The sequence below is a fragment of the Bos taurus genome, chromosome 8, assembly GCF_002263795.3.
Source record: "Bos taurus isolate L1 Dominette 01449 registration number 42190680 breed Hereford chromosome 8, ARS-UCD2.0, whole genome shotgun sequence".
In the NCBI taxonomy this organism is placed as follows: domain Eukaryota; kingdom Metazoa; phylum Chordata; class Mammalia; order Artiodactyla; family Bovidae; genus Bos; species Bos taurus.
The window spans coordinates 5,985,090-6,001,867 of record NC_037335.1 but is presented as its reverse complement, the minus strand read 5'-3'; the positions used below and the strand labels follow the sequence as shown (position 1 = coordinate 6,001,867).

General features: G+C 39.5%; 1 long non-coding RNA gene across 1 annotated transcript in view; it reads right to left on the bottom strand.

The window, feature by feature from the left end:
- Nucleotides 1-16,778, bottom strand: part of LOC112447766 (uncharacterized) — a 109,355-nt gene that overhangs the window by 24,525 nt on the left and 68,052 nt on the right. Inside the window, exon 2 of the long non-coding RNA XR_003035952.2 lies at nt 11,074-11,203. This is a non-coding gene — a long non-coding RNA (uncharacterized lncRNA). The remainder of the gene's footprint in view (nt 1-11,073; nt 11,204-16,778) is intronic.

Below are 16,778 nucleotides of genomic sequence, written 5' to 3'. Positions count from 1 at the left end.
AATGGTTTCAGATCCTTCTTCATCCCCTTCTGTTGCTATACATGGAATCTTAATATCTCTCCTTTGCATTTTCTCACTTTATTTCTCTTTCCTCAAGAAAATTTTACCCTAAGAACACTTCTGGTCACCCTATTCCTTTTCCACTTATACTGTAAGTAATGAAGACATTGTACTTTTCAAAAACAGGAGTCAGTAGAAGAAATACTAGTAAGGCATGTCCATGCCTCCTGCTAATGAAAGAAAGATTCAGAGTGAGGGTGTTATCAGGGGAAAACATTTAACTACTTTTTAAAAAGTCTTAATAAAAATGTAAAAGTTGTTTTCTGGAATGACTTTACGCCACCCAGCACCATAAAGAAGAAAAGTTAGCAGATGGGTCAGAGTTGCAAAGGGCAGTAAGAAAATCAGCAGTGGACTGAACACAGAGTAAGATTTATCAGAGATGTGGAGTTCAAAGAGACCATATCACTTTACTTCATCCCAATCCTACACGTCACAACAGAAAAGAGAAAGTGAGCTGTCACAGAGAGATAACCTTTGACATGTCACAGGCTGGTATGGGGGGGAGGCAATGACACAGTGTCCCAACGATTGCTGTGACCTGGGTGGAGGTGTCATGCCACTTCTCGGAATGCTCTTTGGTGAGCAATCATTCAGAGGGCCAGGACCTCTGGTATCTGCCCTTCAGCCAAAGACAAAAGAGGAGGAAAAAGTCCCCACCACACTCAAGGACAGGTGGCTGTCCCTGCCTAAATACAGATGGAAAAGGAAGGATTTAAGATTTACAACCTAAGCCAGCGGGCCTCATTATTTTTAAATTTAAGAACATGCCATCTGTGGCTTCTCTGGCGATCTAGTAGTTAAGAATTTGCCTGCCAGTGCTGGGGACATGGGTTCTATCCCTGATAGAGCAACTAAGCCCATGGGCCACAACTACTAAGCTTGCACTTGAGAGCCCGAGAGCTGCACTCTTGAGTGCAGGCACCCCAACTACTGAAGCCATCACAAAGAGACGCCCGTGCACACTGACAGCTAGAGAGTAGCCCACTCTCTGCCACTAGAGAAAGCCCACATGCCACAGTAAAGACCCAGTGCAGTCGATACATATTTTTTTAATCACTTATTAAAAAAATAAAAAAAGAACATGCTACCTGTAGAGGCTCTAGTAAGCAGGTGGTTTTGGGGGGAGTCTTGAGATGTACCAGGAGAGAGGTTAGGATGCAACAGAGAAGGATGGAGGCCAGTCAAGGGTATGTTTTTGAGCATGTTGCAGCCATGAGCAACAAGGGCTCCCACCCCGCTGAGGAACCAGAGGGGCAATGCAGACCTTCCCTTGGAGACCACCCACACTGGGGATACTTACCCCCAAGGGATCTTACTGCCTCAGCACCTCCGGCACAGCCTGCCCTGTGGGCCAAAGGCGCCCCGGAGGCCAGAGAAGACAGCACACAGAGGCTCGGGGCCTGCTGCTATAAGCGGCAGAGAGGACAGGCATGGGGATAAGGATGGAGCAAATACTGGCCAGGCATCACATGCCCTTGCTACATCTCATTCTCACAGGATTCAACTCCAAATGCCACCATATTTACCATCCAACCCAAAAATGAGGGAAGGGAGGGAAACAATTCTTGTATTAAGAGAAGACTGTGCTCAGTTGACTCTTTTGCGACCCTGTGGACTGCAGCCCACCATGGGATTTCCCAGGCAAGGATACTGGTTGCCATTTCCTTCTCCAGTTGATCTTCCCAACCCAGGAATCAAACCCTCATCTTTTGTGCCTACTGCATTAGTAAGCTGATTCTTTACCACTGAGTCACATGGGAAATCCATAGAGAAGACTAGAGCAACTCTATTTTAAAAGGGAAACTTCCTAACTCTAATTGTCTTGGGCCTTTTAGAAGTTAATATCATGTGAGTTTAAAGCAGGGGTTGGCAGGCTAGGGCCCTCCAGCCAAATCCAGCCTGCCAACAGTTTTCTTATGGCCCCCAAGCTAAAAATGGTGTTGCATTTTAAAAAGGTTGGAAAAAAGTCAGAAGAAGACTGTTTCATGACACGTGAAATTTATATGATATTCAAATTTCATTGTCTATAAATATTTATGGGAACACAGCCACACTTATCAGTTTACACAACGCTGAAAGTTGTGCCATGGATGGCAGGGCTGAGGAGCTGTGACAGAGACCATCTGGGCTTCTTGGCTTAAAATTTCCCTCTCTGGTCCCTTACAGAAAGCTGCCTGCCCATCATTTAGAACCAGACTCACTCTCATCAAATCTTTGAGATAAAAAAGCAAAAATAAACAGAAAATCTTCATGGTAGTAGCGATTCCTTGGGGTGGGGTGGTCTCCTCCTTTCTTTAAAGTGTTAGCCATTCAGTCAGGTCCGACTCTTTGCGACACAATGGACAATAGCCTGACAGGCTCCTCTGTCCGTGGAATTTTCCAGGCAAGAATACTGGAGTGTGTTGCCATTCCCTTCTCCAGGGGATCTTCTTGACCCAAGAACTGAACCTGCATCTCCTGCACGGCAGGCAGATTCTTTACCAATGAGCCACCAGGGAAGCCCTCTCCTTTCCTTAAGCAGGATTGAAAGTCCAAATGAAGCTCCACCAGGCAGTGTCTGAGCTTCTCAGATAAGGACGACTATTAGGTTTTCCACCCCTAGTTGATCCGAGTAGAACAAATATTGACAGTGTCTCGTTATTGCTGACATAAAACATGTGGTTTTACAGAATGAAGAATGTCATAAGGAATGAGATTGTTGCAAGCGATGATGAAAGTGGCATAAACTTTAAGATTTAGAATCTCTGTTTTATCCACTATGAAATGTAACACTTTGCAAACACCTGCTGCATGGAGAGTTTTTCCAGACAGAAATTCACACTGGAAACTCATGGTGGAACCCTTGAAAAGGAGCTAATTTTGAGAAAAGAGATGAAAAGATCCCAGACCAAGAGGTAATTCAGGACGGGGGCGGGGGCAGGGAAGGACAGGTGGGTGGTAGCAGGTGAGAGAGAGCTTCATAAACATTATATAATCATCAAGCATCAAGCTAATAAATTACTGGAGGAATCAAGGTTTATATAAACCGATGGATGCAGAGCCAAAGAACTGGTAACTTTAATCAGATCCCAAGGGAATCTGGGATGCCAAGTTTAGCCACACAGTTGCTGGTTCAGTCGTGGAAGCAGGGACAAGATATGTAAACGGGGCCCTTTCCAGGCATCACTACGGTGATCTATGTGTGCCATAAATCAGCATTTTGTTCCTGAGAACGCCGCAGTCCATTCTTGAGGCCGTGTTTACAGGAGAACATCAGTATTCTCTCGGCAGGCACGTCACAGCGAAGAGAATTTTAAATAGCACAGGAGAGAAGTGTTCCTGGTAGTCACACAGCCCGTGATAAACTCTGAAGTACAAATGAGAAGTGGAAGTGAACGTGAAACGCATGCTTCGTCCTCAAACTCAGTGAAAAATGAAATGTACGAGAAAAGTTGGATCCTTGCCATGACACCCATTACAGTGTAGACGAAGGCGCTGACCTTTCGTGTTCGACGCACTGTGTTTTTGACACATTTAGTCAATTAAAACGGGTGAAGTGTAATTTGTTTTTCTTAAGTTTAATACAGCATGTCAATAGACGTTAACCAAAATTTATAGTTGGAACACTAAAGCTGCCACATGCACTTAAACAAATGAACACAATTCATCACGGTTGAAATAAAGAGAACATCACGGGCATTTGACTTTATACTTCACGTAAGCGCGTAGCCAAATATAGGAAAGCAGGCTCCTTCTCACACTTCCAGTGGAAAAGACGTTTTAGTTCGCATTAAATATTGGTGTGAAAAACCTGGCTGGTATCCAGTCCTAAGGAGTGTTAGGGTTGGCACTTCCACTGTGTACTCTTACTATAAATTGTTGTAGCGTTTATTTGACATGGAATACCCAAAGGATTGATGAGCAAAGAGAGGAAGATTTTTTTTTATATTGCTGTATTACCTTTTTCAGACATCTATACGAAGCCTTTACATCTTCAAAGCCCAAACAAGCAGCCACCTGTATTCAATCGGTGCAAGATATTTTTCATGAAACGATAGCTTGCCTTTTTATAAACCTATAAAAGCACACATTTTCCATTTTTATGAGTCAGCAAAGCAGTGGCAGATTTAATAATAAAACTTACAAACACAGTTTCTTTATAGACAGTTTAACATTTTTTGCTTGTTTAAAATGCCACAGGAACAACCAAACCTGACTTCACAGTTTCTGTGTCTATCACATCAGACTGAGTTGGCCAAAAGGTTGGTGCTGGTTTTTCTGTAAGAAAAACCCAATGACAAGTAGCTACAATTTTGTACATCTATATTTAAAAAATTGACCCAGCACTCAGAGCATTTATATTACAGACCACAGACTCCTAAAAATTTAAGAGAAACATGATACCATGAGGGGGCAATTCTCAAGTACAACCTAATACAAGTATTAGATTTTGGCATCCATAATATACATGCTATTTACATATAGGTACAGTAATCATGCAATTTGAGTTTGTAAGAGCAATTGCGGTGCCTTTGTAAAAATATATTTGATATTTGAATAGGTTTTAAAAGTTGAGACTGGTATAAGTAAATCAAGCTGTAATATTTGGGAACTAACATAATGGCATAAAGGAACATTTTGTAAGATTTTTTTTTATTTTAAATAGAACAGGTATGTAATAAATACACAAACAACCATATTTGAAAAATACCTAGGCTGTTCTCTTTAAATACCTAGACCAAGACTTTTACAAGACTGGTTTTAATGTTTACCAAAATCAATTACATTGAACACAATCAATGGCTTCAATGTTTAACTTAAAGTTTATGTCTTTAGACTAACAGACTACCATTAGTCTGAATTATGACAAAATTATTTCTCTTAGTCTTTAGGTAGGTTCACCTGTGTCAAAGCTACAGGACTAGAATCTTAACCTCCTGAAACAGCAATTACATTTACCTTGAAAAGACCCAGACAGGTCAGGAAGAGCTTCCAAACGATGCTCTCTAAATTGACTGCCAAAATTTTAAGATTAAAGTAATCCAAGTATTTTTAAACATTGCAAAAATAGCCAAATGTTTACTGTTGAAGCAATGGGATGTATAGCATATTTTCACCTGGAAGTAGAAGCTTTCTAGCTATTTAGTCATCTGCTGGGTTTAAAGAATAAGAAAACAACCAGTTAATTAGACAATTTAACATTTGAAACTACTTCTGAAAAGAAAAAGAGCAGTGAGATGGGTATTTCATATCACACAAAGCTCTGCACAGAATTTTTTATCTTTTGAACAGCTGATGTGGCCTTCTATAGACAAACTATGGGCTTCCCTGGTGGTTCAGACAGTAAAGAATCTGCCTGCAATACAGGAGACCGAGTTTCGATCCCTGGGTCGGGAAGATCCCCTGGAGAAGGAAATGGCAACCTACTCCAGTATTCTTGCCTGGGAAATCCCATGAACAGAGGAGCCTCTCGGGCTACAGTCCATGGGGTCGCAAAGAGTCGGGCATGACTAAGCGACTGACACACACATACGTGTCACTGAAGTACTAAAATTCATGGGTTTTGTTTTATAACATTTTTCAGTTAGCCTAAAAAATACTACACATATAACACAGACACACACACAGTCTCAGTGATCATAAAATGAAAAGTTAAAGTAGCAATGAGATATCACTTCACACACGATATTGGTAAGATTTAAGAGTGGTAACACCTATTCCTGATAGAGTTGTGGGAAAGGATATAACTATATGTTGCTGGAGGAAGTATGAATTGTTATAGCCTTTTGGACAAGCACCCTGGCCATATCTATTAAAATTTAAAGTACATGCACTCTTCCCATCAGTATTCCTGTTACTGGCCATCTATTCTGTAGAAATGAAGTACTGGTGTATAAGGAAGGTTAATGCTGTTTTTCAGGGCAGAGACAAAAAAATGTGGAGAAAAAATGCATGCTCAGTATCAGGTAAAAATTTGAATTGCAGGCAAATTCTTTATCAATTGAGGCACAAGGAAAGCCCAAGAATACTGGAGTGGGTAGCCTATCCCTTCTCTAGGGGATCTTCCCCACCCAGGAATCGAACTGGGGTCTCCTGCATTGCAAAGCAGATTCTTTACCAACTGAGCTATCAGGGAAACCCCAAAATTTAAATAAGTTGGGTAAAACCATACTATGAGATAACAGGCAGCAATTGCAAAGAATAATTTCAATCTAAAATCAGTGACTGAGGACTTCTCTGGTGGCTCAGTGGTAAAGAATCTGCCCTCCAACACAAGGGATATGGGTTCAATCCCTGATCCAGAAGATCCCACAAGCCGCAGAGCAACTATGTCTGCATGCCACAACTACTTAGCCTGTGCTCTAAAGCTCAGGAGCTGCGCCTGCTGAAGCCCGAAAGCCCTAGAGCCTGTGCTCTGAAACAAGAGAAGACACCGCAGTGAGAAGCCCGCACACCACAGCTAGAGAGTAGCCCTGCAGCAACCAAGACCTAGCATAGCCAAAAATAAATAAATGAATAATAATAAATAGAATCATAAAGTCAATGATTGAAAAGATTTCTACAGCATGCTGTTAAGTCAGAAAGGTAAGAGGCAGAGAAATACAGTAATAACATATTGCATTATAATACAATATGTAATATGTATTATCCCACTTTTCTAAACAAACAATACCAAGATTTTTGAATATACATACAATTATACATGTGTATGAATATATGCAAATATATGTATGAATATACTTTTATGACCATAAATTAAAGTAAGCCAAGATACATACCAAAGTGATAACATTGATATCTAGGGTTAATTACTTGGAGAGAGGAGAAAAGACAATGAACAAAAAGAAAACTGCATTTTTAAAAGTTTATACAGTAAAGGCAGTATTACATGATGACTTTTTGATAAAATCTTTGGAAAAGTGGGTGTATATTTCTAAAATGTTACAGGAAAGAATAGTCATCATTATTGATATTTTTTCTCAATGTGCATAAATGTTGGATATTTCTCTCATTATTTTTAAAATAATGATCATTATTAACTATAATATATCTGATAAAGGGCTATTTTCATTGGAGGAAAAAACTAACAACTAAATGAAGAATAAACTAGTTTAAATTTCTCTCAATGTAAATATTACTTAGTGTACGGTAAATTTTTAAGCATTTAAGTGCAAAGAAACATCCTTATTTTGACTGGGGAAAATAAAAGAAAAAAATCATGAGATAAAGACATGGCACATGCCAACAGCTGGCCAGCTATGCATTCTCTTCTGCCATTACAAGATGATGTCTGTTTTAGCTGAACAGACAGCCACTGAGAATAAACACTACGTTTCCCAGCCTTCCTTGCCAGTAGGAGAGAAAGAATGTAGGGTGTGTCTAAGCTCCGTCCAACTCAGTGTAAGCAGAGGTGATGGGTCAGGCCTGGAGGGTGTAGAGTGAGCCATGTGCAACCACGCAGACAAAGCAAACCAATCAGAGGGTCCAAATTCACACGCAGGTAGAGCCTGTGAGTGAGACTAAGTGGTGGGGAGGGAATCAGAATTCTGGTGAGACTTGGCTTTTCCTTGCTGAGTTTAGCATTCCTGCAAGAGAAATTAATTCAAGAGAAGTATACGGGGGTGGGAGTGGAATAAATAGGGAGACTGGGATTGACATGTACATAGTACTATACAGATAAATAAGAAAATAAAATAGATAAATAAGGACCTATTGTATAGCACAGGAAACTACTCAATACTCTGTAATGGCCTATATGGGGAAAGAATCTAAAAAAGAGGGGATATACGTATAACAGACTCCTTTTTCTGTACAGCAGAAACTAACACAACACTGTAAATCAACTATACTCCAATAAAAAATTTAAAAATTAAAAAAGAGAGAGAGAATTATAAGAGGTAGATTCAGCATGAGCTAAGCCTGGCCCTGTCTTCTCGAAATCATCACAGAGCTAATGGGGCAAAGATCAGGGAAGATATAGCCCCTGGCATTCCCCTCCAAAACTGCCGATTCCAAAGACCTGAAAGCAGCCATAGACAAAAATTAGCTAACTTCACTGAAGAAAAAGAGAGTAAGTACAAAGTATACAGGCAGCAAAAACAAGACCAGAAGCTGACTGTGGCTCAGATCATGAACTCCTTATTGCAAAATTCAGACTTAAATTGAAGAAAGTAGGGGAAACCACTAGACCATTCAGGTATGACCTAAATCAAATCCCTTAATTATACAGTGAAAGTGACAAAAAGATTCAAGGGATTACATCGGATAGAGTGCCTGAAGAACTATGGATGGAGGTTCCTGACATTGTACAGGAGGCAGTGATCAAGACAATTCCCAAGAAAAAGAAATGCAAAAATGCAAATGGTTGTATGAGGAGGCCTTACAAATAGCTGAAAAAAGAGGAGGAGCTAAAGGCAAAGGAGAAAAGGAAAGATATACCCATTTGAGTGCAGAGTTCCAAAGAATAGCAAGGAGAGATAAGGAAGCCTTCCTCAGTGATCAATGCAAAGAAATAGAGGAAAACAATAGAATAAGAAAGACTAGAGATCTCATCAAGAAAATTAGAGAAATCAAGGGAATATTTCATGAAAAGATGGGCACAATAAAGGACAGAAATGGTATGGACCTAACAGAAGCAGAAGATATTAAGTAGAGGTGGCAAGAATACACAGAAGAACTATACAAAGAAAGATCTTCACAACCCAGATAATCACGATGGTGTAATCACTCACCTAGAACCAGACATCCTGGAATGTGAAGTCAAGTGGGCCTTAGAAAGCATCACTACGAACAAAGCTAGTGGAGGTGATAGAATTCCAGTTGAGCTCTTTCAAATTCTAAAAGATGATGCTGCAAAAGTGCTGCACTCAATATGCCAGCAAATTGGGAAAACTCAGCAGTGGCCACAGGACTGGAAAAGGTCAGTTTTCATCCAATCCCAAAGAAAGGCAATGCCAAAGAATGCTCAAACTACCGCACAATTGCACTCATCTCACAAGCTAGCAAAGTAATGCTCAAAATCCTCCAAGCCAGGCTTCAACAGTACATGAACCATGTACTTCCAGATGTTCAAGCTGGATTTATAAAAGGCAGAGGAACCAGAGATTAAATCGCCAACATCCGTTGGATCATTGAAAAAGCAAGAGAGTCCCAGAAAAATATCTACTTCTGCTTTATTGACTATGCCAAAACCTTTGACTCCGTGGATCATACCAAACTGTGGAAAATTCTGAAAGAGATGGGAATACCAGACCACCTGACCTGCCTCCTGAGAAACCTGTATGCAGGTCAAGAGGCAACAGTGAGAACTGGACATGAAACAACAGACTGGTTCCAAATCGGGAAAGGAGTACGTCAAGGCTGTATATTGTCACCCTGCTTATTTAACTTATATGCAGAGTACATCATGAGAAATGCTGGGCTAGATGAAGTGCAAGTTGGAATCAAGATTGCTGGGAGAAATATCAATAACCTCAGATAGGCAGATGACACTACACTTATGGCAGAAAGCAAAGAACTAAAGAGCCTCTTGATGAAAGTGAAAGAAGAGAGTGAAAAAGTTGGCTTAAAACTCAACACTCAGAAAACTAAGATCATGGCATCTGGTCCCATCACTTCATGGCAAATAGATGGGGAAACAATGGAAACAGTGACAGACTTTACTTTTCAGGGCTCCAAAATCACTGCCGATGGGGGCTGAAGCCATGAAATTAAAAGACACTCGCTCCTTGGAAGAAAAGTTATGACCAACCTAGACAGCATATTAAAAAGCAAACATTACTTCAGCAACAAAGGTCCACCTAGTCAAAGCTTTTTTTTTTCCAGCAGTCATGTATGGATGTGAGAGTTGGACTATAAAGAAAACTGAGAGTTGAAGAATTGATGCTTTTGAACTGTGGTGTTGGAGAAGGTTCTTGTGAGTCTCTGGGACAGCAAGGAGATCCAACCAGTCTATCCTAAAGGAAATCATTCCTGAATATTCATGGAAAGGACTGATTCTGAAGCTGAAACTCCAATACTTTGGCCACCTGATGGGAAGAACTGACTCATTGGAAAAGACCCTGATGCTGGGAAAGATCGAAGGCGGGAGGAGAAGGGACGACAGAGGATGAGATGGTTGGATGGTGTCACCCACTTGATAGACATGAGTTTGAGTAAACTCCAGGAGTTGGTCATGGACAGGGAAGCCTGGTGTGCTGCAGTCCATGGGGTCCGAAAGAGTTGGACACGACTGAGTGACTGAACTGAACTGAACTGAACAAATACACAAAATAATACATGACCAAAGGGAAATAGACAAAACTTTGAAAATCATGCCTCCATATTGCGTAATTATATGAAAACACATTTGAAAACCTACCTAAATTTGTCCACTTCATATGAAAACATATTTATCAAATTTGACCCTGTTTTCTATTGCTGTCACAAAAATATCACAAATTTAGTGACTTAACACAATTTTTAAGAAATAATGTTTTTATTTAGTTGTGTATTTTTTAAAATTTTTATTGGAGTATAGTTGCTTTACAATGTTATGTTAGTTTCTACTGCACAGCTTAGTGAATCAGCTCTACATATACATGTATCCCCTCTTTTTTGAATTTCCTTCCCACTTTGGTCACCACAGAGCACTTAATATAGAGTTCCCTGTGCCATACAGTAGGCTCTCATCTATTGTATACATAGTATCAATAGATTATATATGTCAGTCCCAATCTCCCGATTCATCCCACTCCTTTCCCCCTAGGTGTCCATCCGTTTGTTCTCTATGTCTGTGTTTCTATTTCTGCTTTGTAAATTTTTTCCTTTGTCATTTGCTGTTATTGTAACTTTTTTCTTTTGGCATACATAATGGCTTAACACAAATGTATTATCTTAGAGTTCTGGAGGTCAGAAATCCAATATGGGTCTCTCTGAACAAAAATCAAGATGCCATCAGTCTGCTTCCTTTTCTGGATTGTCTACAGGAGGATTTGTTTCCAGCTGACTGGTGTATTGCCAGGATTTGTTTCCTTGTGGCTGTTTTCTTACCAGCTGTCAGTTGAGAGTTTTCCCTGCTTCTGGAAGCCACCAATATCCTTAGCTGATGGTCCCTCACCCAGTCTTCAAAGCCAGGTTCAGTGGATGTAGATCAAGTGCCTCTCACAGGTATCTCTCTGACCTAGAAAAAAAAAAGTTATGCATTTTTTAATTCTCAAAAGATTACATAGTTCAAAATAATCTCCTTATCTCAAGTCCTCTACCATTAATCAGATTCACACCCTCATTTCTTCCATGCAGCATAACATAGTCACAGGTCCCAGGGAATTGGGCATAGACACCTTTAGGGACCAGTATTTTTTTATTGTAAACCAGTATACAAATATCTTTCAAAAAAAAAACAACAACTTGGATTAATTTTCATGGACAAAATGGGGAACTAGCCCTTAAAAATTAGCATGTGCAGATGGTTTCACAAGGAATTCAGCCAAACCTTCAAAGACTAGATAATCCAATGCTACTTTAATTTTTCCAAGGACAGACATTTTCAAAAACTTTACTATAAACGAAATATAGGATAGATACATAAGCTTAATAAAATAGCATAGCAAAGAAAAACACAGACCAGTCTCACTTTGAAATACTGGGACAAAACAAAATCCTTTTTTTGTTGTTGTTTTAGTTTTTTTGGCCACACATGGCATGCAAGAGCTTAGTTCCCTGACTAGGGATCAAACCCGAGACTCCTGCAGTAAAAGCACTGAGTCTTAACCACTGGGCCACTAGGGAAGTCCCAGGACAAAAACATCTTAAATGAAACATTAGGAAATAGATTACAATAGCATATTTTAAAATTAATATATCATGACTAAGGCTTATTATATGAAAGCAAGAGTGATTCAATATTAACAAAATCTTTAGTATGACCATTAATTATCTTTTTAAAAAATCTTTAGAAAATTTGATTATTCACAAAGATACTGAAAAAAGTTCAATAGTTCAAAATCCATTTCTGATTAAAAAAAAACACTTTGTAAAATAGAAAATCATGGATTTTTCTTCAAATTGGTAAAGTAAATTACCTCAATTCTAAAACCAGTCAGTGACTACTAGGTAAACAGCAGAAGCATTTCCACTAAGATCCAGAAAAAGGCAAGAGTACCTACTATTCTACTGAACTATTAACACAGAATTATATTTATTAGCTAATGTAATGAAACCAGAGAAAATAACTGGAGCTAGTGTTTGCACATGATACAATACTTTACTTGTAATATCTGAATCACTGATAACGTGGTCATAAAATAATTGAGAATGTTAGCAAAATACAAAATTATGCAAAAATCTATAGCCATAACATGTATAAATAATAACCAGGCAGGAGATGTAAGGACAGGAAAAACATCAACAAAACCTAAAAAACATTTTGTGCATTAACAGTAACATATAAAATCTTCACGAGGAACAGTACAGACACTCCTGAAAAAAAAAAAGTGAGGTTGAACAAATAGAAAGACAACCCTTGCTTTTCATCAAGATGACTCAACAAAAAAAATACCAGACATCTTTCTAGGTAATGGAAATGTAATGTGATTTTCCCCAAAAATATATATGTAAATTAGATCCTGGTACTAAACAGGCTCTAAAATCCACGTGTATATGTAAAATATATGCAAAATTTCTGATAGCCCCCTTATGAAGAACGAAGACAGAAGTGATTAGCACTTCTCTGTATCAAAGCATGGCAGATGAATAAAGTCAGACTAACACAACAGAAAAGAAAAAGGTCCAAAAAGATCCAATTATTTGGAAATATGAAAACAGAGATTCTAATTGAGGTACCTTATCACACATGTGGAGCTTCCCTGGTGGCTCAGTGGTTAAAGAATTTGCCTGCCAATACAGGAGACTTGGGTTCAATCCCTGTGCCAGGAAGATCCCTTGACGTAGGAAACGTTAACCCACTCCAGTACTCTTGTTTCGGAAATCCCATGGACTGAGGCGCACAGTGGGCTACCATCCAGGGGGTCACAAAAGAGTCAACGACCTAGTAATTCAGTTCAGTTCAGTCGCTCAGTTGGGTCCAACTCTTTGTGACCCCATAGACTGCAGCACAACAAGGCCTCCCTGTCCATTACCAACTCCTGGAGTTTATTCAGACTCGTGTCCATTGAGTTGGTGATGCCATCCAACCACCTCATCTTCTGTTGTGCCCTTCTCCTCCTGCTTTTAATCATTCCCAGCATCAGGGTCTTTTCCAATGAGTCAGTTCTTCCCATCAGGTGGCCAAAGTATTGGAGTTTCAGCTTCAGAATCAGTCCTTCCCATGAATATTCAGGAATGATTTCCTTTAGGATAGACTGGTTGGATCTCCTTGCTGTCCCAGAGACTCACAAGAGTCTTCTCCAACACCACAGTTCAAAAGCATCAATTCTTCAACTCTCAGTTTTCTTTATAGTCCAACTCTCACATCCATACATGACTGCTGGAAAAACCAAAGCTTTGACTAGATGGACCTTTGTTGCCAAAGTAATGTCTCTGCTTTTTAATATATTGTCTAGGTTGGTCATAACTTTTCTTTCAAGGAGCAAATGTCTTTTAATTTCATGGCTTCAGTCCCCATCGGCAGTGATTTTGGAGCCCCAAAAAGCAAAATCTGTCACTGTTTCCATTGTTTCCCCATCTATTTGCCATGAAGTGATGGGACCAGATGCCATGATCTTAGTTTTCTGAGTGTTGAGTTTTAAGCCAACTTTTTCACTCTCTTCTTTCACTTTCATCAAGAGGCTCTTTAGTTCTTCTTCACTTTCTGCCATAAGTGTGGTGTCATCTGCCTATCTGAGGTTATTGATATTTCTCCCAGCAATCTTGATTTCAGCTTGTGCTTCATCCAGCCCAGCATTTCTCATGATGTACTCTGCATATAAGTTAAACAAGCAAGGTGACAATATACAGCCTTGACGTACTCTTTTCCTGATTTGGAACCGGTCTGTTGTTTCATGTCAAGTTCTCACTGTTGCTTCTTGACCAGCTTACAGATATTTCAGGAGGCAGGTCAGGTGGTCTGGTATTCCTATCTCTTTCAGAATTTTCCACAGTTTGGTGTGATCCACGGAGTCAAAGGTTTTGGCATAGTCAATAAAGCAGAAGTAGGTATTTTTCCGGAACTCTGTTGCTTTTTCGATGATCCAACGGATGTTGGCGATTTCATCTCTGGTTCCTCTGCCTTTTATAAATCCAGCTTGAACATCTGGAAGTTCATGGTTCATGTACTGTTGAAGCCTGGCTTGGAGGATTTTGAGCATTACTTTGCCAGCTTGTGAGATGAGTGCAATTGTGCGGTAGTTTGAGCATTCTTTGGCATTGCTTTTCTTTGGGATTGGAATGAAAACTGACCTTTTCCAGTCCTGTGGCCACTGCTGAGTTTTCCCAATTTGCTGGCATATTGAGTGCAGCACTTTCATAGCATCATCTTTTAGAATTTGAAAGAGCTCAACTGGAATTCTCGGAGAAGGCAATGGCACCCCACTCCAGTACTCTTGCCTGGAAAATCCCACGGATGGAGGAGCCTGGTAGGCTGCAGTCTATGGGGTCGCTAAGAGTCGGACACGACTGAGCGACTTCACTTTCACTTTTCACTTTCATGCATTGGAGAAGGAAATGGCAACCCACTCCAGTGGTCTTGCCTGGAGAATCCCAGGGACGGGGAAACCTGGTGGGCTGCCGTCTATGGGGTCACACAGAGTCGCACACGACTGAAGCGACTTAGCAGCAGTAGCAGCAGCAACTGGAATTCTATCACCTCCACTAGCTTTTGTTCGTAGTGATGCTTCCTAAGGCCCACTTGACTTCACATTCCAGGATGTCTGGTTCTAGGTGAGTGATTACACCATCGTGATTATCTGGGTTGTGAAGATCTTTTTTGTATAGTTCATCTGTATATTCTTGTCACCTCTTCTTAATATCTTCTGCTTCTATTAGGTCCATACCATTTCTGTCCTTTATTGTGCCCATCTATGCATGAAATATTCCTATTGATTAAACAACAACAACCACATACGTGAGAACAAGATGGACTTTTAAATCAAAAGCTTTGCGTGTAATCCGTTTAGAAAAAGAGCTGCCCCTCTAAATACAAAAAGAACGCTCACAGCAAGAAAGAGCATTTTTTTTTAATTTACTTTTTTCCAGTGTTATTAACATATAATTAACAGATACAATTGTGAGATATTTAAAGCGTACAACTTCTACAGCTGAATGTGAGGCGTGGGATGCTGTTATGCACGAACATCTCTGTTCAAAGTAAGAAGAACACCTCCAAGACCTTTCCCCCTCAGCAGTAACCCCCACAGTGGCCGAGGCAACTACAATCCTAATTTCCCGCACATGTTTTTCATTTTACTATTTGCCTGCTTGAAGATCCTGGAATGCAAAATAAGCCCATGAAAAGACCATAAAAATCCTTTGATATTTTAAGATAAGAAAATACAATCCTTATACATCATAATATGTATTTGAAAACTTTTAAAGTGTAGTTACATAAGATATTTTTATGAGAATAGAAGGTCCTAATTTTAAAAGTACATTTCAGTACCGTCTTTTCTTTGCAACCATGAAAGCAGTCAGTTATGTGTCTATTTAACCCTGATTTTAACTTGAAATATCTAATATGACAGTAATTGCATTATTCTTGATGCAATACTTGTATCTGCTCAGCTGTAACTACAGCTGTCTAAGAATTCTGAGCCTGGAGTCTTCCCCTATTTCTTACCCAGATGTACAGAGCTCAAGTTGTTTAATGTTATGCTTAATAATTTTGTTTGAACAAGACTATTTATTTGCATTGGTAGCAAAATTGTTGCATTTTCTCCCTAATATGTTATTCTTATCATCAAAAAGGAAATTCAGGAGAGAACAGGGTTGTATGTTTCCCATCTGACCAGAGAAGTAGTACCACTTTTGTGTTATTTACACAATAATGATGAAGGACTGGGGCATTTCCTGAGGATAGAGGGCTGCCTGGGAGAGTGCCTCGAGGCCATTAACCTGGGGCAGTCATTCAGTTTCTTAGAAAACCTGGATTGAAGTCATTATTTCTATTAGAAGATCAGTAACACATATTCCTCAGCCCCACAACTGGAAAGCTCATTGGAAATAAGTTTTTTCTGGATTTTTTTGTTAAGCACATTCAATCTGTAGGTTATTTTTCTTTTACTATTATTAGTTATAATTTCTATTTCTATATATATATTTCTTTTTATCAAAGTATTGTTGATTTACAAACTTGTGCCAATGTCTGCAGTACAGCAAAGTGACTCAGTTATCCACACACATATACATATATTCATTTTTATGTATTTTTCCATTATTCCATTTTATGTATCTTTTCCATTATGGTTTATCACAGGATATTGAGTATAATACTCTGTGCTATATAGTAGGATCTTGTCTATCCATTTTAATTGTAATAGTTTGCATCTACCAACCCCAAACTCCCAGTCCATTGCTATATTTTTAAAGAAATGATGCTGGATGCTTGGGGCTGGTGCACTGGGACGACCCAGAGGGATGGTATGGGGAGGGAGGAGGGAGGAGGGTTCAGGATGGGGAACACATGAGAAATAAAGGAATAAAAAATTAAAAAAAAAAAAAATTTGAGTCTAAAAAAAAAAAAAAAGAAATGTCACTGAAATCCTGAACAACTTAGGAACGTGACAGCCGTCATCACATGGACATCAATGTCATGAATGCTGGTG